This window comes from Xyrauchen texanus, chromosome 35 (genome assembly GCF_025860055.1).
Source record: "Xyrauchen texanus isolate HMW12.3.18 chromosome 35, RBS_HiC_50CHRs, whole genome shotgun sequence".
Classification (NCBI taxonomy): domain Eukaryota; kingdom Metazoa; phylum Chordata; class Actinopteri; order Cypriniformes; family Catostomidae; genus Xyrauchen; species Xyrauchen texanus.
Window position 1 is genome coordinate 966689 of NC_068310.1, and position 25322 is coordinate 992010.

The 25322-nt window shown below is 43.3% G+C and overlaps 1 long non-coding RNA gene across 1 annotated transcript in view; it reads right to left on the reverse strand.

Annotated features, from left to right (window-relative positions):
- LOC127628719 (uncharacterized) overlaps window positions 1–25322 on the reverse strand; it is a 244004-nt gene that overhangs the window by 9058 nt on the left and 209624 nt on the right. The window lies entirely within an intron of this gene.

The window sequence follows — 25322 nt, forward strand, 5'->3', positions numbered from 1 at the left end:
GGTAGGGTTAGGTTAGCGGTTAGGTAAGTTCGGGTTAGAGTTAGGGTTAGGATAGTTTAGGGTTAGGGTTAGGGTAAGGAATAGGGTTAGGGTTAGTTAATAATATTAATTAGGTTTAGGGTTAGGGCTAGGGTTAGGTTGAGTTTGGGGTTAGGTTTAGGGTAAGGGTAAGGGTTAGGGTAAGAGGAATGGGTAGGGTTAGGGTAAAGGTAAAGGTTAGGGTTAGGGTAAGAGTAAGGAATAGAGTTAGGGTTAGGGTTAAGTTAGGGTTAGGGCTAGGGTTATGGTTAGGTTAGGGGTTAGGTAAGTTTGGGTTAGAGTTAGGGTTAGGTTAGTTTAGGTTAGTTTAGGTTAGGGTTAGGGTTAAGGTAAAGGTTAAGGTTATGGTTAGGGTTAGTTATAGGATAAGGGTTAGGTATTTATATATATTAGGGTATGGGTTATGAATAGGGATAGGGATAGGTAATAATATGTATTAGGGTTAGTGTTAGGATTAGGGTTAGGGCTAGGGTTAGGGTTGGGGCTAGGTAATAATATGTATTGTAAACTCAAATACATATTATTATTATTATTATTATTATTATTATTATTATTATTAGTTCTTGCAAAACAACACCATTGTAATCTCACATAATTTTTAGTGTTTCTTGCAATGCAACACTATTGTAATCTCACATACTTACTATTATTATTAGTGTTGCTTGCAAAGCAACACTTTGTAATCCCTCATATTATTATTATTATTAGTGGTGCTTGCAAAGCAAAACCACTGTAATCTCACATACTTATTAGTGGTACTTGCAAAGCAACATTATTGTAATCCCACATTCTTATTATTATTATTAGTAATGCTTTCAAAACAACTCCATTGAAATCTCACATACTTTTTAGTGTTACTTGCAAAGCAACACTACTGTAATCTCACATACTTTTTATTTTTGGTGCTCTTAAATTATCACTATTGTAATCTCACATACTTGTTATTAGTGGTGCTTGCAAAATAACACTATTGTAAACTCACATGCTTATTAGTGTTGTTTGTAAAGCAACACTATTGTATTCTCACATATTTATTATTGGTATTATTAGTGGTGCTTCAAAGCAACACTATTGTAATCTCACATACTTATTATTATTAGTGGTTAGGGTTAGGGTTAGGTTTAGGGTTAGGTTAGGTTAGTGTTAGGGTTAGGGTTAGGGTTAGGTTTAGGGTTAGTTTAGACTTAGGGTTAGGTTATGTAAGGTAAGAGTAAGGGTTAGGTTATGTTAGGTAAGAGTAAGGGATAGGGTTAGGGTTATGGTTAGGGTTAGGGTTAGTGTTTGGGTTAGGTTAGGGTTAGGGTTAGGGTTAGGGTTAGGCTTAGTTTAGGGTTAGGTAGGGTTAGGTTAGGGGTTAGGTAAGTTAGGGTTAGGTTTAGGGTTAGGGTTAGGGTTAGGGTTAGGGTTATGGTTAGGGTTAGGGTGTAACACTCCACAATAATAAAGTTGAGTATCACAAAATATAATGGGAACAATAGTCCCGTTTCTATAGGCTATGGAGTAGAAAAAAAATATTACTCAACACTGACGATTAAACAATCAACCAAGTGTATTTACAAACCCTAAATAATATTTACAATAATAGAATACAAGGTGTAAGTGAGTGTAAACATGGAGTTCAGAGTGCACAGAGTTACTGACAGTGTTTAGATCAGCCTCACCGGGAATTTTGATAGTCCGTGAGCACGATCAAGTGATGATGACTGGCGTATGTCCTCAGATAAAAAATAATCCAGGCTGCGAGCCAAACGAATATACTCCCAAAGTGTAATGGCGACCTCGCGCTTCCAGGTCAGTCAGCAATAGTAATCCAATTTGTGAATGAGCGGTTTTGTGAATGAGCGTTTTTGTGAATGAGCCTTCTCGTAAATGAGTGTTCCCCCCGAAAACCGGCATACCGGTTCCTTAAATAGAAGTCACAGATTCTTCCTGTTTACGTGGCGATTAAACACGTGATGCAAATCCACGCGAAGTTCTCGCGTGAACAGAAATCAGGGACAATACACACCAGATGAGGGAATAACAGGTATACAGGGGAAAGCAATATAACTAATAGGCAACAATGAATCAACATAATTAGTTTGATGTCATAAACCATATATATAAAATCCCCTTGTGTGGGCACGCTACATAGATCCCCCCCAGCCTTCGGCATAGGAGGAGATCGTCCGTACCAGCGTTTCAGGTTAACCACATTTAAAATATCTGTTTTACATGGGTCTCCCCAACGAACAGTGTAATTTATTTGCCCCATTTTTTTATTATTTCAGCTGGGCCCTCCCACTTGGGCGCTAGCTTAGCAGAGTATTTATTCGAGGAAGATGAGAGAGGATGAGTTTTAACCCGTCGGGCATTATAGTATCTAGCTTGTCTAGATTGTTGCACCCCTACTCGGTGCTTTACCTCCTCTGCCATGATGTTCTGTCTTTCAATTATATTATATGATGTTTGGTCAGGAGTGGGGTTTTTGAGGATCAACCTCTCTAGTGGACCGTGAAGCTGTCTGCCCAGCATTAATTCAGCCGGAGTTCTCCCTGTTGTTTCTTGGTGAGCCGTGTTGATAGCAAACCTCAGCTCAGGTAACCACTGGTCCCAAGTTTGATGGTATTGTCCCACATATGACGCAATCATAGTTTTTACTGTCCTGTTTATTCTTTCTGTGAGGTTTGTTTGAGGATGATAACTGGTAGTGAGTTTTTGGACGCTTCCCCAGGACCTGCATAGCTCTGACAGTATGTTAGAAGTGAATTGTGCTCCCCGGTCCGAAATTATGTATTTTGGGACCCCCCATCGGGTGAAGATTTCTTCCCTGAGAATTTTGACGATCTTCTGTGTTTTACTATCTCTAAAGGGAACATCTCTACCCATTTGGTGTAATAGTCAACTATGACCAGAAGGTAAGTGTTCTGTTTTTTACTGATAGGAAAAGGTCCCATAAAATCCATCCCCAAGGTGTGACCTGGTTCTGTCACTTGCGTCTGTTGTAAGAATCCACTGGGTTTTGTATTGTCATGTTTATATTTTTGACAGGTATCGCATCCCTTGACATACTGCCAGACATCCTTACGGACAGTTGGCCACCATGCCACCTCCAAGAGCCTCAGTAAGGTTTTCAGCTGTCCCAGATGTCCTCCAAGCGGGTTATCGTGTACATAATGCAAGAAACCAGGAATTAATGCCTGAGGAATAACCAGTTTGGTTATCCTGAACATTTCTGGTTTTTGGGCCAGTTGGAGGAGAGACACCGTATTGTCATGACTTTGTGCTTGTGAGATTTCCTCTAACGTGTGGGGTATGTCAGAGGCACATTTTGATTTTATTATGCTAGACAGGGCACACTTTCACTTTCAGGAGCTTCACAGACTCGTGACAAGGCATCTGGTCCCAGGTTCAGACATCCTCTTCTGTGATGTACTTGGAAGATGAATTGCTGCAGCCTAAGTGTCCACCGGGTCAGCCAAGAGGAGGTTTTAGGGCAATTGAAGGCCCAAGTTAAGGCAGCATGATCGCTGTAAATGTCGAACTGTCTTCCTTCACGGTAATGTCTCCATTTTTCCACTGCCCAGACTACAGCTAGACACTCTTTTTCAGCCGTCGAATAATTCACTTCAGGTCCACGCAATGTTCGTGATGCGTAAGCTATTACTCGTTCCCCCTCAGGAGTTTGCTGGGTAATAATGGCTCCTAAGCCCACATCACTGGCGTCTCTATGAACCTGGAAAGGTTGATTGAGGTCAGGTTGCATCAATACTGGGGGGTTTTGTAATATTTGTTTGATAGTCTCCAGGCTGGTTTGGCACTCAGGAGTCCAATCCCACTTAACTCCTTTCTTTTTCAGGTTGTTTAATGGAGCTGTGATATCGGCAAAATGGGGAAGGAACTTGTGGTACCACCCGGCTAATCCCAAGAAGCATTGGAGGGCTTTAATGTCTTTGGGAGGAGGATATTCAGCTACCACTCTGGTCTTTTCAGGATCGACCTCCACTCCTTTCTCTGAGACTATATGTCCAAGAAACTTCAGCTACTTCTTAAAGAAGTGACACTTCTTCATGTTCAGAGTAAGCGAAGTTTGGTTTAGTCTTTGCAGAATGGTGTTCAGATGTTGTACATGTTCTGGTAAAGACCTTGAATAGATTATGATGTCATCAATGTAAACTAAACAAAACTTCCCTCTCAACTCTGCTAGGACCTTCTCCATCAGCCTCTGGAAGGTGGCAGCGGCATTCCATAGTCCATATGGCATGGAGCGGAACTAGAATAGACCTTGAGAGGTGAGGAAGGCTGTTTTCTCTTTACTACTTTCCTCCATTTCTACCTGCCAGTACCCTGACTGCAAATCCAATGTGCTGAACCAGGAGGCGCCTTCCATGGATTCTAAGATGTCATGAATGATTGGCATTGGATAGGCGTCAGGTACGGTCTTACTATTAAGCCTCCTATAATCCACACAGAACCTGTAGGAACCATCAGGTTTGGGGACGAGGACTATAGGTGATGACCAAGGAGAGAAAGAAGGCTCGATGATATAGTCTTGTAGCATTTGTTCTACTTGCTCATCGATAATCTTCTTCTTGAACGGTGAGACCCTATAAGCCCTAGATCTCAAGGGCATTTCGTCAGAAAGTATAATTTTGTGCTGTTCCACAGATGTTTTTCCCAAGATTTGAGAGGTGGTACGAGGCCAATTTTCCATCAGCGTTTTTAATTCCTCCTGATTGGCGGAGTCCCATCTGGGAACAACTTGTGTGTGTAAGTCAGGAATGGATGAATTCCAGGTTGGAGGTAAGGCATAATATAGACTCACCGCAGCGGTCATGCCTAGGTTTTCAGCCATCAGATGTGAAGACAGCACAGGATTTAGAAGTGCAGTTAGAAATGGATAATAAATATATCCTTTGCCCATTTTCAGTCCATATCTCCATTGTCCCACGTCCACTATGGCTTCAGCGGCTCTCAGGAAGTCCAGACCAGCTATAAGGGGAAAGGTCAGGTGAGCATCCTTCATAATATAGGTGTCCAACCTGCATATCTTGTCATGCCACTCATAACAGACTGTTTTCCTGTTGATCGCCTGGTGCATTTTTCCATCAGCCATAATGAACTGTTGAAGTGGGCCTGGAGGGTCAGGTTTCGCTTCCCCTCCCAACTGTCTCCACAGGCTTTCCTGAATAAGGGTGTATGTGCTCCCTGTATCCAGCACCGCCTTCACCTCTTGTCCTTTTATCATTATCGGCACTACTAGAAGGGATGTCATAGGGTGGGGTTGTGCTATGGATACTCCTGCTAGATTTTTAGCAGTATGGCGTTCAGGTGGTCTTTTAGTTGTAGTCTCTTTGCTGTTCAATTTGCCCACTTTCTGCCAGTAATCTTTTGCTCCCATCCTGTCCTTCTCCACCATAGATCCCACCTTCACCAGCTGTTCCACTGATTTCACCGTGCCTCTCAGACAGCCCGCAACCCTTGGGTTGATGTTATTAAGAATTCGGCTCACCATCTCCTCTTCTGTGATAGCTGGCTTCCATTTGAGGCAGAGGGCTCGGTAATCATAGGTGAAATCTCTCAAACGCTGACTGGGTTGCTGCACCAGTGATCTTAACTTGTCCTCCACTTCCGTGAGGTAATCCTCTGGGAGAAATGCAGACATAAAAGCATTTTTTAAAGACTGCCAATCATTGATCTTGTTTTTTTCAGCATTCCACCAACTCTGAGCGGGTCCTTTGAGCACTGTACTCAGGGTGCCAACAAGCTCCACACTAGGCAGGGGTCTAATGGCCAGATAATTTTCTACCTGTTCGATGAAATGTAGTACGTCTGATGTCTCACAGGATTCTCCGAAAGAAGGAAATTCCAGACGGATAGGGGGTTTCCCACAGAAAGATGACATACTGGGCATACATGAAGGGTGAGTCATGTTCGGTAATCGAGCTCCAGCAGTGACATCATAGGTAGCGTTTCCTCTGTTAACAGGGGGGACTTTATGTCTTGTAGCTGGTACGGGAGTATTTAAGGCATTAGCTGTAGATGGGGAAGAGGCAGGATAAAAAGGCTGTATTTGAGAACGAGATGGAGTACTGGTGAATCTCAATTTTTTCATTTGATTTTCCCATCTCGCATCTCTCCGTAGGAAACAGTCAACCACCGCTCTCTCCAACTTTTCTACAGACCTCTGGAACTGATCTTCTAAGTCTGCTAAGCCAGCGTCCACTGCCTCCCGGAAACTAGTTTCCCTATTAAGGGAACTATCTACAGACTGTTTTAATTCCTGTTCATTATGTTGTATTTTTGCGTTAAGAGCCAATAAATCCACCTTAAGTTTATCAATCTCCATTTGCATTGTTTGTACAACATTTATATTCACAATCTCTCTTTCAACATCATCACCATCAGCATCATCATCAGAATTATACAATGAACTTAGTATAGATGCTATTTCATCTGTCGGGTTACGTCTGGTAACAAACGGGCCCGCAGTGAAATCAGCAGCCTGAGTTTCATCATAGTTATACCTTAACAATTCTCAATTTCATCAGTATTTAGATTAATTATTCCACCATTTGCCTGTGTCATTTCCTCCATATTTATGGACACACAAAAAAACACTATAACCAAAAAGAAACAGCACGTAGTCCCCGTACGGGCCACCACTATGTAACACTCCACAATAATAAAGTTGAGTATCACAAAATATAATGGGAACAATAGTCCCGTTTCTATAGACTATGGAGTAGAAAAAAAAATATTACTCAACACTGACGATTAAACAATCAACCAAGTATATTTACAAACCCAAAATAATATTTACAATAATAGAATACAAGGTGTAAGTGAGTGTAAACGTGGAGTTCAGAGTGCACAGAGTTATTGACAGTGTTTAGATCAGCCTCACCGGGAATTTTGATAGTCCGTGAGCACGATCAAGTGATGATGACTGGCGTATGTCCTCAGATAAAAAATAATCCAGGCTGCGAGCCAAACGAATATACTCCCAAAGAGGAACGGCGACCTCGCGCTTCCAGGTCAGTCAGCAATAGTAATCCAATTTGTGAATGAGCGGTTTTGTGAATGAGCATTTTTGTGAATGAGCCTTCTCGTAAATGAGCGTTCCCCCCGAAAACCGGCATACTGGTTCCTTAAATAGAAAAGTCACAGATTCTTCCTGTTTACGTGGCGATAATCTCACATACTTGTTATTAGTGGTGCTTGCAAAGCAACACCATTGTAATCTCACATACTTATTAGTGGTGCTTACAAAGCAACACTATTGTAATCTCACGTACTTGTTATCAGTGGTGCTTGCAAAGCAACACCATTGTAATCTCACTTACTTATTAGTGGTGCTTGCAAAGCAACACTATTGTAATCTCACATACTCGTTATTAGTGGTGCTTGCAAAGCAACACTATTGTAATCTCACATATTTATTCGTGGTTAGGGTAAGGGTTAGGGTTAGTTTAGGGTTAGGTTAGGTTCTCTTACGAGAGGTTCTCTCGTATTGCGTAAGCTAGCTTACGCTACGGGAAAGATTCATCTTTTCTGAGATATTGAAGCCAAAAAATTATCCTTAATTTTTGTATCCATTGTCAACGCAGTGCGGCAGCTGCAGACCTTGAGCGGGCTAGCTAGCGAGCTCATAGGTTGCTCTGCGGCAACTGCTGCAGCCTATAGACGAGCTTGGGCGAACTCGCATCCAATGAGAGGCGTCTGCGCGCTCACTGCATCAAAGCCCGCCAAAAAGGGCGTGACTAGAGTGCATATAAGTGTAGTTCGTAGGCTGGAACCCTGATTTTCATCTCTTCAGCGAAGCTCTCCGCATCGCTGACCTGGAAGCCGCGTCGCCGTTTGAGGGGCATCTAGCAAGCGTGGACAGCGCTAGAAGAAGCCGGCCGTCTCAGCCACCTTCAGCCATCCTGCGAGCTACGCCATCTGACGACGTATCCTTTTATTAAGCAAGCTAGTTCTCACGAACTATTCACAAAAGAGTACGGCGTCTTTTTCAAGATGCCTCGCTCCACTTGCGCCTCATGTCGCGCCCTTCTCAGCACAGGAGACCGCCACATCATCTGCGCTCTCTGCCTGGGACTGGGGCACGCAGAGCTCGCCCTCACTGAGGGCGGATGCGATTTCTGTGAGGAGCTACCGATGTCGACCCTGCGGGCTCGACTCGAGCGGTCAAAGCAGAAACCGCCGCGCCGCCTTACCCTCAGCCGCGCAGGAAGAAGCGCCGCTCACAAAGGCTGCCGGAAACTGTGGTTGAAGCGACTGCCTCGCCGGAGCCTCTCCCTCGAGCATCGCTTTCACCCTCCCCGCCCCGGGACGCGCAGTTGCCGCCGGCGGCCGCACTGCTGCCATCTCGGATGACGAGCGGAGGATAAGGGTTGCTGTTCCATCATGGCTTCGGACAGCGAGGAGTGGACAGGCTCCCAAGCCTCCTCCTCAGCCCAGGAATCCAGCAGGACCCGCGCCGAGTCGAAGGGGAGTTAACACGCCTCCTCACACAGGCCGTCGACCGCCTCGGGCTCGAGTGGTCACCGCCCCTGAGCAGGCACCCAACAGACTCGACGGCTGCTTTCTTCAAAGCCATCGCCGCTCTACACCCGCGGCCGGGCGCTCCCTTCCTGCCGGAATTACATACGGAGCTTGCAAAGTCGTGGAGCAGCTCCGTTTTCAGCCAGGACCCGTTCACACGTCTCCACCTCTCTCGCGTCGGTGGACGGCGCCACTGAGAGAGGCTACTCCTCCATCCCCCCGGTCGAGGACTCGGTAGCAGCACACCTTTGTCCGCCCTCCGCGAGATGGCGTTCCAAGCCTGTGCTCCCGTCTAAGGTCTGCAGAGCGACTTCCGCCTATGTTGGCCGCGCCTATTCCGCCGCCAGCCAAGCCGCATCTGCTCTGCACTCAATGGGCGTTTTACAGATCCTACAAGCAGACCTTCTTCGGGAGTGGGATGAGAAAGGCAGGCACCCAGAGGCTGTTACTGATCTACGAGCCGACAGACCTCGCCCTTGCGCTACCAAAGCTGCAGCCCAAGCTCTAGGGAAGTGCATGGCCTCGCTGACTGTGACCGAGAGACACTTATGGCTAACACTAGCCGACATGGGAGAAGCAGAGCGCTCCACGTTCCTCAACGCACCGCTCTCTCCAACCGGTCTCTTCGGCTCCGCGGTGAGTGGCATTGTTGACCGCTTCTCAGAAGTCCAGAAAGCCACCCAAGCCATGAACCTCTTCCTGCCGCGTCGCGCTAGCTCCTCTGCAGGCCGCTCACGTGATCAGCCTCCTGCACGAGCCTCTTCACAGCGCCCAGTTCAACAATATCAGACTTCTCAGCGTCGACAGGGCGGCCGCCGCAGACCGCCTCCCCCCCGCGGGCCTCGATCTAAGGTAACGCTGAAACCCGAGCAGCCGAAGTCTTCCTAACTGTGTTGAACAAACGACGGCTCAGTCCCGCCGCGGCCGGACCACTGTCAAAGCTTTACCCCCTGTCAGTCCCCTTCTCTCAGGCTACTACAGTGGTGAATTTAGCAGCCAACAAGCCGGTGACACTGCCCGCTTGCCTGCACTCAAACGCCGTTTTCACGGCGACCCAAATAAATCTTGTAAAGAGCAAACATGTCTTATGTGTAGAAAAAGTGCCCACAACCCAGTGTTCGCCCCTACACACAAGCATAACACATCCCGTGCCCCTATCAGAGCACGCTCTCATAAAGCGGTTACTGAACCGCTCGAGCGTCAGAGTCAATGAAGGCGCCCACAAATGCGTCTTGCGCCCATTCTCTGCCCGCTCTGTCACACGACCAGCCCTATGTGTAGAAAATGTGCCCACAATCCAGTGTTCACTTCTGCACACAAGCACTGCATGTCTTGTGTCCCCACCAGAGCACGCTCACATAAAGCGGTTACTGAACCGCTCGAGCGCTAGAGTCAATAAATGCGCCCACAAATGCGTCGCGCGCGCCCATTCTCTGCCCGCTCTGTTACACGGCCAGCAACCATTCCTCTGTGTGTAAGTCCCGTGCCCATGACTATGCTTACGCATCACGTAACAGATGTGACTCTTTCCCCATTCATTCCAATCGGAAGTCACTCACAAAACAGCCTGTTCATGCTGTCTGCGAGCAATCATGCATGAACACACTAAACGCAGCTCACACATTTTGTTCAGCTCTGTGTGCGGCAATCAGAGCGAATTGGCCATTCACCCTCTAGCGTTACGCTTCAAAGCGTGGGAAGCTATTCCAGGGATATCCAAGTGGGTGTTAAGCACAATACAACAGGGCTATTTCCTACAGTTCGATCGCCGCCCCCCTCGCTTCAGAGCGCGGCTCGAAACCACTGTGAACACGGAAGCAGCGTGCATGCTTCGTTCAGAAATAGCAAGCCTTCTGTGCAAAAGGGCCATAGAAAAAGTGCCACCCTCTCTGAGCGAGTCGGGGCTTTACAGCCGTTATTTTCTTGTTCCCAAGAAAGACGGCGGCCTCAGACCCATATTAGATCTCAGGGTTTTGAACAAGGTGCTTGCAAAAAGACCGTTCAAAATGCTTACAATCAGGAAACTCCTCGCGCATGTGCGCCAGGGGACTGGTTTATTTCTCTCGATCTGAAAGATGCATACTTTCAGATTCAGATAAATCCCCGTCACAGGCCATTCTTGAGATTCGCCCGACGGCCAGGTTTATCAATACACCGTCCTTCCGTTCGGCCTGTCCTTAGCACCCGTACTTTCACGAAGTGCATGGATGCGGCGCTCGCACCCCTGCGGAGTCAGGGTTTGCGAATTCTGAACTATTTGGACGACTGGCTGATTATGGCTCAGTCACATATGGAGCTTCTGTCTCACAGAGCAGTTCTCCTCAGCCATCTGAACAGTTTGGGTCTTGCAGTCAATTGGACCAAGAGCTCACTACAGCCCAGTCAGACCATTTCCTTCCTGGGAATAGAACTAGACTCCGTGGCAATGACGGCTCGCTTATCTACACAGCGCGCACGCCGTGTTCAGCGACTAGCCGCATCTTTTCAGATGAACAGCCTCACGCCTCTGAAGAAATTCCAGAGAGTGCTAGGTTACATGGCCTCAGCCGCAGCAGTACTTCAGCTGGGTTTACTGCACATGTGCCCGCTTCAGCATTGGCTAAACACCCGCGCGTCTCGCTGGGCTTGGGCCACAGGCCGCCAGCCCATCAAGGTGACTCAGACCTGCATATCAGCTCTGCAGCCCTGGACAGTGGCCGAATGGTATCAGCGGGGAGTGACAATGGGAGCTGTATCTCGCCGAAAAGTCATCTCGACAGACGCGTCCAACAAGGGTTGGGGCGCGGTCTGCGAGGGCTCTCCGGTTTTCGGCCTATGGTCAGTTCAGGAAAAGCTCCTTCACATAAATTGTCTGGAAATGATAGCGGTCGATGCGCGCCGTGCGCTTTCTCCCGGTCATTCAGGGTCACCACGTCCTGGTCCGTTCGGACAACAGATCTGTGGTATCCTACCTAAACCGTCAGGGCGGTGTTAGATCCAGGAACCTCTTCCATCTGACAAAACGCATACTGAGTTGGTCCCAGTGCCACCTGCGCTCGCTGAGGGCGACGCACGTGCCAGGCCACCTGAACGACGGCCCGGACAGACTGTCCAGAGACAATATTCCCCAGGGAATGGTCCCTGCACGCTCAAACAGTCCAGACGTTATGGCACCTATTCGGCAGAGCAGAGATAGACCTCTTTGCATCCAAAGAGAACTCTCACTGCCCAATATTTTTCTCGAAAAGCGAGGACGCGCTGGCCCAGACGCCCGCTTTACACCTTCCCTCCCGTCTCGCTATTGCCACAGGTAATGCAGAGGATCAGGGAAACGCGTCACTCGGTGCTCCTCATAGCACCGCGTTGGGAGAATCAGACATGGTTCCCGGAGCTTACGCAGCTGTCACTGACAGCGCCGTGGCCCATCCCAGTGAGAGCAGATCTCCTCTCTCAAGCTCGCGGCACAATCTGGTATCCCCACCCAGAGCGCTGGGCGCTGCATGCGTGGGTGATCAACGACTACCCGTTGCTCTGCCAGAAGGAGTAATAAACACCATCATACACGCTAGAGCCCCTTCCACGAGAAGACTCTATGCGTCAAAATGGTCTGTGTTCTCAAAATGGTGCACCGACAGAGACCTGGACCCACGGACATGTGGGGTGTCGTCGCTCCTCGTATTTCTACAAGAGCTGCTGGATAAGGGCAGATCCCCATCCACGCTCAAAGTGTATGTGGCGGCCGTTGCAGCGTTCGCTGAACCCCTGCACGGCCAGTCATGGGGTAAAAACGAGCTGGTCATCCGCTTCCTCAGGGAGCTAGAAGGATGAACCCCCGCGCCCCCATCGGTTCCTATCTGGGATCTTTCTATAGTTCTCGAAACTATGAAAGCCCCCTTTCGAACCACTTCAATCCGTGGATTTGAAATACCTTTCACTCAAAACCGTTTTTCTGACTGCCCTGTCATCAGTCAAACGTGTGGGAGACCTTCACGCGCTGTCTGTCAGCGCTGCATGTCTTGAGTTTGGACCAAGTGACTCCAAGGTCATTTTAAAGCCTAGACACGGCTATGTTCCCAAGGTGATCGGTACTCCTTTCAGAGCACAGGTCATTTCCCTATCGGCGCTGCCAGCACCGGATAGCGAACGCGACGCCAATCTCCTTTGCCCGGTCAGAGCACTGAGATTGTATACTGCACGCTCCGCTGCTTTCAGACGCTCCGAGCAGCTTTTCGTTTCGTTCGAGGGCGCACCAAAGGTCTCGCCGCCTCGAAACAGACACTATCTAGATGGATAGTGGACGCTATTGCTGCTGCATACGCGTCAAAAGACCTGCCATGCCCGTTGGGCATTAGGGCTCACTCCACTAGAGGCATGGCATCCTCGTGGGCATGGTCCAGCGGAATTTCCATTCACGACATATGTGTGGCAGCGGGATGGACTTCCCCCTCCATCTTTGTCAGATTTTACAATATGGAAGTGCCCGCTCTGCAGGCAAAACTACTAGCGGTTTAATACGCTATAGCTCCCCTGGTGAGCTGCACTGATGGGACACATTCCACACAGACCGGCACCGCCGCTCTGTCGTTCCCGTCCTACTATGTGCTTATGTATTACACAATCAATGACCCGCATTCTTGCCGGCCAAATATTATTTCCCCACTCATAAGGGCTCCCCGGGTCCCCCTTAATTCCCTGGGGCTTATACAGTGGATGCTTGGCGCGCACGGCGTTGACAATGGGTTCCCGTAGCGTAAGCTAGCTTACGCAATACGAGAGAACCTCTCATAAGAGAACGTATCGGTTACCTAACGTAACCTCGGTTCTCTCTAGATGAGGGAACGAGTATTGCGTAGCCGGCCGTGCTTCGCGCCACGGCGACTTTTCGCTTCAGTCAATGAAAACCAGGGTTCCAGCCTACGAACTACGCTTATATGCACTCTAGTCACGCCCTTTTTGGCGGGCTTTGATGCAGTGAGCGTGCGGACGCCTCTCATTGGATGCGAGTTCGCCCAAGCTCGTCTATAGGCTGCAGCAGTTGCCGCAGAGCAACCTATGAGCTCGCTAGCTAGCCCGCTCAAGGTCTGCAGCTGCCGCACTGCGTTGACAATGGATACAAAAATTAAGGATAATTTTTTGGCTTCAATATCTCAGAAAAGATGAATCTTTCCCGTAGCGTAAGCTAGCTTACGCAATACTCGTTCCCTCATCTAGAGAGAACCGAGGTTACGTTAGGTAACCGATACGTTAGGTTAGGTAAGAGTAAGGGTTAGGGTTAGGGTTAGGTTAGGTTAGGGTTAGGATAGGATAGGTTAGGTTAGGGCTAGGGCTAGGGTTAGGGTTAGGTTAGGTTAGGTTTAGGTAGGGTTAGGTTAGGGGTTAGGTAAGTTAGGGTTAGAGTTAGGGTTAGGTTAGTATAGTTAAGGTTAGGGTTAGAGCTAGGGTTACGGTTAGGGTTAGGTTTAGGGTTTGGGTTAGGGTTCGGTAATAATATGCATTAGGGTTACAGTTAGGGTGAGGGTTAGGGTTAGGGTTAGGTTAGGGGTTAGGTAAGTTAGGGTTAGGTTAGGTTAGGTTAGGTTAGTTTAGGTTAGGGTTAGGGTTAGGTAATAATATGTATTGTAATTTTACATACATATTATTATTATTATTATTATTAGTGGTGCTTGCAAAGCAACACTATTGTAATCTCACATACTTATTATTGTTATTATTAGTTGTGCTTGCAAAGCAACACTATTGTAATCTCACATACTTATTATTATTATTAGTGGTGCTTGCAAAGCAACACTATTGTAATCTCACATATTTATTAGTGGTTTTGCAAAGCAACACCATTGTAATCTCACATACGTATTAGTGTTGTTTGAAAAGCAACACTATTGTAATCTCACATACTAATTATTGTTATTATTAGTGGTGCTTCAAAGCAACACTATTGTAATCTCACATACGTATTATTATTAGTGGTGCTTGCAAAGCAACACTATTGTAATCTCACATACGTATTATTATTATTAGTGGTGCTTGCAAAGCAACACTATTGTAATCTCACATACTTATTAGTGGTTTTACAAAGCAACAGTTTGTAATCCCACATACTTATTATTATTAATGGTGCTTTCAAAGCAACACTTTTGTAATCTCACATACTTAGTATTGTTATTGTTAGTTGTGCTTGCAAAGCAACACTATTGTAATCTCACATACTTATTATTATTATTAGTGGTGCTTGCAAAGCAACACTATTGTAATCTCACATATTTATTAATGGTTTTGCAAAGCAACACTATTGTAATCCCACATTCTTCTTCTTATTATTAGTAGTGCTTGCATAGCAACACTATTGTAATCTCACATACTTGTTATTAGTGTGCTTGCAAAGCAACACTATTGTAATCTCACATACTTACCTTTATTATTAGTGGTGCTTGCAAAGCAACACTATTGTAATCCCAAATACTTATTAGTGGTGCTTGCAAAGCAACACTATTGTAATCTCACATACGTATTAGTGGTGCTTGCAAAGCAACATTATTGTAATCTCACATACTTGTTATTAGTGGTGCTTGCAAAGCAACACCATTGTAATCTCACATACTTATTAGTGGTGCTTGCAAAGCAACACCTTTGTAATCTCAAATACTTGTTATTAGTGGTGCTTGCAAATCATCTCTGTAGAATCACTGGAAGCATACAGAGTAAAATTAAGGCTCTGCCTTTAAGACGACACAAAATCTGACTGCACTGCTAAGCTATTATGAATAAAACTACGCCGCATTTTTTAAAATAGACTTTGGAAACAGCCTCATTTTGTTTATAGGACTTTAATATATAAGATAATATACAGTTTTACCGTATGAATGCTTCTCAGATTGCATAATTTGTTGAAGAACAATGATGAAAGGTAATTCTTTCAGGCGAGATCTCATGTAAACAATGGAGAATATATCAATATTTCTCAGATTTATCACTTTTCTGGACAAAACGTTCTATTGGATGTTTTTTAATGAACACTTGCCATGGACAATTGACCCAAGTGTGGTGAACTGGATTAATCTGGCGGTCGCGTTTTCATAACAAAGGTATGAAGTCCCATTTTGATATTGCATGTTTTCATTAAACAACCTTCCGGTGGCGCTGCTCGGCATGCGACCCGGGCTCTTGCTCCACTGCACCGATCTGTTGTCTGATTTTTTTATCCGTTTTATTTATTTATTTATTTATTTATTATTTTTTTATTTATAGCAATGTTTGTTCAGCTGTGCCTAGTAGTTGCTGTATGGGGATACCTTGCACGCTGCCAAACACACACAGGTTTGACAATATTGACGTCAATCAGCTATACCAGAGACGCACTGCTTGCGCTTCGCCATGTTGGGCCTCCTCCTCTGAATCTGCCTGGTTGTGTGGGGTCGTCATCTGAACGCAATAGAAGGCATAGGAGACGAGGTCAACGAGGTGGAATACGGCAACGCCTCCGACGACGAGGAAATAGACCACCTTTACCATCGATGATACTATGCAATGCCAGATCACTGCATGGTAAAATGGAGGAACTTCGAGCTAACTCCAAAGTATGTTTTGAATATCGCACTGCAAGTATGCTGGTGTTTACGGAAACATGGCTGCATCGGGATGTGCCGGACGCTGCTCTGGGGCTGGAAGGATTCTCGCTGGTGCAGGCGGACAGGAATGCCCAGTCAGGGAAAATCAGAGGTGGCGGTCTGGCTGTGTATGTGAGTAACGCTTGGTGTAAACAGTACACAATTAAGGACACAATCTGCTGTCCTGATGCTGAAGTTCTGTGCTTGAAAATGAGACCTTTTTATCTACCGAGGGAGTTTGGTAGCGTCGTTGTTTGTGCGGTCTATGTCCCTCCTAGTGGAAATGCAGTTAGAGCAGCAGAGTGTATAGCGGACTGTGTTCACAAACAATTACAGTGCTCACCAGAGGCTCCCGTATTTATATTAGGTGATTTTAATCAATGCAAGCTGGAACTGTTCTTGCCTGGTTTTGAACAATATATAAAATGTGGGACAAGAAAGGACAGAACTCTAGATAAGTGCTATGGTAATATTAAAAAGGCTTATGAAGCCAGAGCAAAACCACCGTTGGCTAATTCAGACCACAACACTATCCATCTAATTCCTACATACAGGACTATGCTCAAACAAAGTAAACCGTGCATGAAGGAAGTAACTGTATGGTCGGACAATGCCATAGAGAGACTCAAAGGTTGTTTCCTCTGCACAGATTGGAATGTTTTTAATGATATGGACATTGATAAAAATATGACTTCTGAGACAATAACGGAGTATATCAATTTTTGTGTGGACAATGTACTCACTAAAAAGAATGTTATTATACAGGTGAAACTCGAAAAATTAGAATATCGTGCAAAAGTTCATTAATTTCAGTAATTCAACTTAAAAGGTGAAACTAATATATTATATAGACTCATTACAAGCAAAGTAAGATATTTCAAGCCTTTATTTGATATAATTTTGATGATTATGGCTTACAGCTTATGAAAACCCCAAATTCAGAATCTCAGAAAATTAGAATATTACATGAAATCAATAAAAAAAAGGATTTTAAATACAGAAATGTCAGCCCTCTGAAAAGTATAATCATGCGTATGTACTCAGTACTTGGTTTGGGCCCCTTTTGCATTAATTACTGCCTCAATGCGGCGTGGCATGGATGCTATCAGCCTGTGGCACTGCTGAGGTGTTATGGAAGACCAAGATGCTTCAATAGCGGCCTTCAGCTCTTCTGCATTGTTTGGTCTCATGTCTCTCATCTTTCTCTTGGCAATGCCAGGCGAGTTTGCTGGCCAATCAAGCACAGTAATACCATGGTCATTGAACCAGGTTTTGGTACTTTTGGCAGTGTGGGCAGGTGCCAAGTCCTGCTGGAAAATGAAGTCAGCATCTCCATAAAGCTTGTCTGCTGAAGGAAGCATGAAGTGCTCTAAAATGTCCCGGTAGACGGCTGCGTTGACTCTGGACTTAATAAAGCACAGTGGACCAACACCAGCCGATGACATGGCTCCCCAAACCAACACAGACTGTGGAAACTTCACACTGGACTTCAAGCATCTTGGATTGTGTGCCTCTCCATTCTTCCTCCAGACTCTGGGACCTTGGTTTCCAAATGAGATGCAAAATTTGCTCTCATCAGAAAAGAGGACTTTGGACCACTGAGCAACAGACCAGTTATTTTTTTCTTTAGCCCAGGTAAGACATTTGACATTTGTCAAAGGACAAGTCCATGTCCAGGACCCGTCTGTGTGTGGTGGCTCTTGATGCAGTAACTCCAGCCTCAGTCCACTCCTTGTGAAGCTCCCCCACACATTTGAATGGCCTTTTCCTGACAATCCTCTCCAGGCTACGGTCATCCCTGCTGCTTGTGCACCTTTTTCTTCCACACTTTTCCCTTCCACTTAACTTTCTATTAATGTGCTTTGATACAGCACTTTGAGAACATCCAACTTCTTTTGCAATTACCTTTTGAGGCTTTCCCTCCTTGTGGAGGTTGTCAATGATGGTTTTCTGCACAACTGTCAGGTCAGCAGTCTTCCCCATGATTGTGAATTCAACTGAACCAGACTGAGAGACCATTTAAAGGCTCAGGAACCCTTTGCAGGTGTTTAGCTGATTAGAGTGTGACACTTTGAGCCTACAATACTGAACCTTTTCACAATATTCTAATTTTCTGAGATTCTGAATTTGGGGTTTTCATAAGCCGTAAGCCATAATCATCAAAATTATATCAAATAAAGGCTTGAAATATCTTACTTTGCTTGTAATGAGTCTATATAATATATTAGTTTCACCTTTTAAGTTGAATTACTGAAATTAATGAACTTTTGCACGATATTCTAATTTTTCGAGTTTCACCTGTATATCCAAATAACAAACCTTATATAACTGAAGAAATTAAGAGTTGCATTAACAGGAAAAATGCTGCGTTTAAAAACCATGATCTTGCTGGGTTGATAATAATACAAAAAGAGCTTAATCATAAGCTAAAAGAAGCAAGGGGGCGACAGAAAGATCTTATTGAGCGTCAGTTTTCCATTTCAAATTCAAAAAAAATGTGGAATACAATGAAGGCTGTTACTTGTATGGAAACAAAAAGATCACTTATAAATACTAGTGACAATTTACGGAAAGCTAATGAATTTAATGATTTTTATCTGCGGTTTCAAAATCATGATTTCTCTGATAAATGCAGATCTGTTATGGACTCTCTGACTCCATAACAGATCTGCATTTATAACAGATCTGTTATGGACTCTCAAAACTAGACCCATGGCAGTTTGCGTACAGACAGGGCAGAAGCACGGATGATGCAGTAGGAAGTATCACTCATCTAGTATCTAAACATTTGGAGGATTCAAAAGCATACGCGCGCCTACTTTTTATTGATTTTAGTTCAGCTTTTAATACCTTGCAACCGTATTTAATACTGGAAAAACTAAAAGTGATGGGTGTAAATCCTTCTATTATTAGATGGTATTTTTCTTTTTTAACAAATAGAACCCAACAGGTTAAGGTTAATGGGAAGATCTCCGATTCTCATGTAATCAGTACAGGAGCCCCGCAAGGGTGTGTGAGCTCCCCAGTTCTCTTCACACTGTATACAAACAGTTGTGTGAGGAATAATATTAATAACTATATTGTGAAATTTAGTGATGATACTGCGTTTCTTAGCTTGTTATATAAAGATCAGGACATTTTGTCTTACTGCTCTGAGATTAATCAGTTTATAGAGTGGTGTGATGCTAACCACCTGATTGTAAATGTGAAGAAAACGGAGGAGATGATATTTGATCCTAAGTCAATCGGAAACCATAGCGCTATTTATATTCATGTCCCTATCAAACAAGTGTCCTCATATAAATATCTGGGTGTTTATGTTGACTGTTCTCTTACATGGCAGGTTCATATAGATACTTTGTGCACTCGGTTACAACAGAGACTGTATTTCTTGAGAAGGCTCAGACTTTATGGGGTCAGTAGTAGGATTATGATGTTGTTTTATCAGGCTGTATTGGAGAATATGATCAATTATGGAATATATCTTTGGTACGGTAATTTAACAGTACACCTGAAATCTAGGCTTAGTAGACTTATTAAAACGGCCATGAAGGTCATGGGCAGAATAGAACCTCTTTATCTTCGGACCCTCTATGAAAAATCTACATTGAGGGAGGCAAATAAGATTATGCATGATACAACACATGTCCTGTACTCTGAGTTTGTAATGCTGCCATCGGGGAGAAGACTAAGAATGCCTAGCTGTAGACTAAACCGGTTTAAGAATTCATTTATCCCTTCAGCCGTAAAGTTATTAAATAATACCAAGCAGAAATAATTATTATAAGCATGGTATTTGTGTAATGGTTTTAATTTTTTTTTTTTCATTTTTGTGATGACTCTCTAGTGGTGACAATCACTTTTTAGTGTATAGAGTGGCGTGATGCCAATTACTTTCTAATGTACAGGACGGTGTAATGACAATTACTTACCAGTGTATAGAGTGGTGTGATGCCAAGTTCTCTCCAGTGTATACAGTAGTGTGAGGCCAACTACTTGATTGTAAATCTTTTTTTTCTTTTTTTTTGCATTGTGTTTGTTTTATATGTCTGGTGTTGCAGTGGTTGTATTCGTGAGCCCAAAACAAATTTCCCAGTGGGACAATAAAGTATACCTACCTACCATTTGTACTCCTGGCACAAATAACTACTTTGCTGTTAAACCCTTAGACCTTTGAAAAGATGTATCATTTGTTAACATTCATTACATATATAGATGGTAAATTATATATTAAATGAGTGACGTCACCACCCCTTTCCACCAAGATATCAAGAATACCTTCAGAATTGAAAGTTGTCCGGCTTGATCTACATACAGTATGTATAATGTTTTATGACTGTAGATGAAAACGTATGTGATACAGAGTCCCCTGAACATGGCCATTTTCTGTTTGGCACTACAGAGCCCCCTCAAAACGCCAATGAATGAATATTTACCCATCCCTAATGGCCGGCGATTCTGATGTGTGTGCAAAAGATCATAAAAATTCAAATATGCCAAGTACCTCAAAAACATATGAATAAACATAAAAAGGTATAATAGTGTTTAATACATTGCCAGGGCAACAGTAGTTAAGATTTTGAAAATCCCTTCATAATTTAAAATCTGCATTCAAAAACAATTTGAAGCAGTTCAGATAAAAAAAGAGTGCTATTCCAAAGTCTGTAACAAGTGCCACACTTCCTGCTGCCAGTTGGTGGCGCTATTATCGTGCCCCACAATAGTCATATCCATGTGATCAGCCCCAATACAAAACATATATCTCAATTTTGATCTAAAAACAATACACGGCAAAGATATGAGCACTTCTTCATTTTAATTTTTCGACATTATTTTATTGCCTCGCCATGACAACACCGTTTGAAATATCAAAAATTGTTTGCAATTTAGCATCGTCAATGTCTTGGCATGATGTTGCCCACATTTGGTGCCTGTCACTTAAATGCTACAGAGCCTCCCAAAAATCAAATTTTCAAGGGGCCAGCAGAGATGCCCAAACCCCCCCCCCCCCCACACCCTTCTGCACTTACAGTGCTTGGGTCCTAACTATAATATTTATGAAGTTCTAGCCAAAACACATTATGAAACTTTAACTAAACTGCCACTATTGAAATAAAAATGAGGTCTACTAGATTCTACCTATAGATTATTTCATATGAAATTAAAACATTTTGTCGAAATATAAGTTATTTTACTAAAATCTTGAAACAATTATGTAAAGGAGATTTGTAATTAATATTTAATTTAATTTTTTATATTTAGCACATAGAATTGCTAGAGTTGCTCTTTCCTCCTCAGTGCTGTTTGGCATGTCAGGACTACCTACTGTTTGAGAGGTTTGACTTTATTTCCTCCGTAACACTTTAAACTACAAAAGTCTCACTAGAATTGAATTGGGTCTCATCAGTTTTGAGGTCTGCGCAGTGTGCACCACAAGGGAAGCCTGGTTGTTGAGCACGTGTGCCAGAGAGCAGAGCAGATAAAGAGCATGAGCTGGTTCCATTACAATCATGTGAAATCTTTAATCGGACTGCAAAAAATATTGCAGTGCGGATGAGAAGCCTTTAGCTGAATGCAATATTTTCATAAAATTTGCCTCAGCAGTCTTAAATGGGCTATCACTTGGACAGTTGCCCTAAATATTTTCAATGGGAGAACCCTGGCATTGTTCTTTCCCTGCCTGTCTGCGACACAGTAGGAATAGACATGTGACCCACTTTTGGGTCGTGACCCAGCAGTTGAGAAACACTGCATTAGCGAATCACTGCACTAGACCAATCAGTCACGTACTTGATTAAATTGCTAATTTATGTGTTCATATACTGACTAACAAAATCCCAAGACTGATAGTGGCAGATGTAGAGATAAAATTACCATATTATGTGAAATATCTATTTGAGTGATTGAATAGGTCATTAAGAATGACTGTTTATCAAAATAGGCAATTTAAAATAATCTCTTATTGTGCGTAAAATAATTAATATTCATTGCAGCACTGCCACCCAAGGTACAGTTTTCCTAGAGTTTATTTTTATTTAGAACTAACTTAGTTAAAAAGTTGATAGGCCTATAGGATTTTATTATCAGAATAACATTGGATATGTATGCAGTCTCCATCCATGGGTACACTTAAAAAATTGTCCTGCATAATGTGAAGTTTATTCCACATTGCCAGTTTTATGTCAAACTAAGGAACACTTAGAATTTGTTGACATGTTTAATAGACAATTTATTGGTACTCTGGAGATTTTTTGTATTTTTATGTTGTCAAATCAGAAGCAAAATTGTTACTCTGTGGAAATGCAGTTGTATCGCAAATTCATGGATATTTATAATTTGATTGTGACTCCAATTAATGAACTAGTACTTGATGCAATGAAGTTTAGTACCTTAACCCTCTGGGGTCGACGGACGCGGAAGCGCGTCCTGCTGGAAACAATTTCATTCAATCGTCCTTACAGCGGAAACAACGTAAAATTCTCCATCATTTTGGGGCATACAGATAAGTGTAAGACATCATTAGAGACTATAAAGGATCTACTTTTATTTGTGTACACTCACAATAACAACAAAACCTTGTGCTTTTGTAAACTAAATAAAATAAAAAAGGTGAGCTGTCAGTATGGTAGAAAAATCCTTTATGATTAAGATGATACTAATATTGACATATATCGTTAATTTATTAAATATATCTCTTGTATTTTCTTTCATGTCTTAAATGTGTTAATGTTGAAGTGTATGTTCAAATAAGGTCACCTCAAGTGAAAAGTTGCTGATGTGTGTGAAAGAGTCTCTTGCACTGATGTTTTTAAGTTGACATGTGCTTACCATGAACTAGGACATGTGTCCAGAATGTGTGAAGTCACCAGCTGTATGTTTGATGTATGTTATTTCATGTATGATGTATGTTTTTTAAAAATAGAGAGATGGGGAATTTTCCACCAATATTTGCCTAAAGTGAGAACTAAAACATATTGGTGGCGAGGGAAAGGGACAAGGGTAATTATCCCATTGGACAGAGATAACAGGTAAAAAGATAACAAAAGGTATATAACTAAGAACTTAGGAGGATAGAGTCAGGACAGACTGCTGGCTGAACTCATGTTTGTTGATCTTCAATAAACTACAACTTTGGCATCTGGAACTCAAGACTCTGAGAGTTTTCTTCAACTTAGAGAGATTCACTGCGATATTCCACGACATATCTTTGGCGCCCAACGTGGGGCTGGCATTGAAGTCAAGGGGACAGAGGTCGCTGGTGGGACGGCTTGCACGAATCGCACAGAAACACCGGCGCCAGAAACTGAGGTAAGCATCTTTGCTTAAGGTGTTTTTGTGTGATCTGTGGTAGCGAGTCCCAGTAAGTAACTTCCCTAAGACTTTTGCCGGTCCGGACATGGAATAATTCAAACTAATTGGCTAAAATAGAGGCGAGTTCCAGATTTCAAAAAACTTGGGGTGGGATTATTTAAGAAGGGTAATTAGAGAGAGTTGAGAAGCAACTCTGGGCCTGGAGGTGAGTCGAGAAGCGACGAAGCGTGAAAATTCCCGGTTAGGTGCATTTATTCAAGGTTTAGCCAAGAAGTGGCAGAGAAAATCCTGTACAGGTGAAAATCCTAACTCGGGTGGTTCAAATTCACGTAAAAGTCCTCCAGGTGGTAGATTTAGCTATTTTTGAAGTGTTTGATGGAACCCGGACTGTGCAGAAACAGGGGAATTGTTGAACTATGTGCATGTTTTGAGATAATGAATAATGTGTATGACTAACTATGTTGTTGGTGCATGTGTTTTCACACTACTAACCGCATTGTCTATGTGTTTATTCAAATGCATGATCACAGTGCTGATGATGTGTTGTGCGCAAAAGCAGAATAATGCAGAGAATCAGGTGCAACAAGAAAAATAACAAGAACTAAAAGTAAGAATGAATTGGGAAAATAGAATGAAGAAAATAACAGTTGAAAAAAAAAAAGATATGAAAACACCTGCTTCTCTGCCTCCCTGCCCTGCCCTCGCTCACTGGGTGGCTGAACGGACAGCACTGTGAGTGAGGGGAGGGGGAGATTCAGATAGAGAAAGAAATAGATTAATTGGGGAATAAAAAGAAGGAAAAATGTTTTCCATTTGCAGTGAACAAAACTAAAGAGAAAATGCAGAGACCCATGAAATTTGTGAGATGTGAAGATCGACGGGGACCTGAAGAGTGGGAGAGAGAATTGGAAAAGACATTGATAGAGTCAAAGGGCATACGTGATCATTTTTGGAGGGAAACAGAGTATGTAGATTACACAGGACAGAGAAGACGATTGACATTAGACAAAAAGAAGGAACTGTTGAGAGGTCTGACTAAGATAGTAAATTTACCAGAATTAGAACAAGAATGGCCTTTTGTAAATTGGTTGGAAGTCACAATGGAGAACTTGTGTCTTGGACCCTTTGTAACAGGCATAGAAAGACTTTGCCAGGCAGGATATGGGGAACAGTTAGACACCTTTGGGATAGAAATAAGAAAGTCAGCTAAACAAGTGCAAATCCCTTATCTTAGCACTGAAGCAACTCATTATTGGGAAACCTTGGAAAGACCAGTGGGAGAAGGAGTGACAATTTTGAAAAATGTGAGCTTAGAGATATTCAACAGAGTCAGGAATGTATACAGGGAAAGTAGAGTAATATTCAAGGAAAATAATGAAGGGGAGGTTGTACCAGCCTCTGTAATTGAAGGTACAGTGGGAGTGTTTGAGGTGAGAATTTGCCTGGATCCCCCAGCAGAAATAAAGCAGACATGGCTGGACATATATGAAAGACAGCCAAATAACCAATAGGGGGCAGGCTTGATAGAGAAATATAGATATGCATGAAATAATATAGAATGCAAAACTTAGAGTGTATTATTAATAAAGGCATTGACAGTAATGTAATCATTAAGTGTGAATGATGTAATGTTCATGTTTAGACAGAAGAATTAATGTATTAGTTTAGACACTTATAACTATGCTGTTTGTATAAGAAAGAAGCAATGTATAATTATGTTAACCAGATTAGACTTTGTATCCAAGTGCATGTATAAGAAATAAGTGATGTGTAACCACTTCTAAAAATCTTGTAATTAACAAAAAGATTGTAATGGCAAACATAAAGCATAAATAAACAAATAGCTGGTTTTGAGAAGAAATA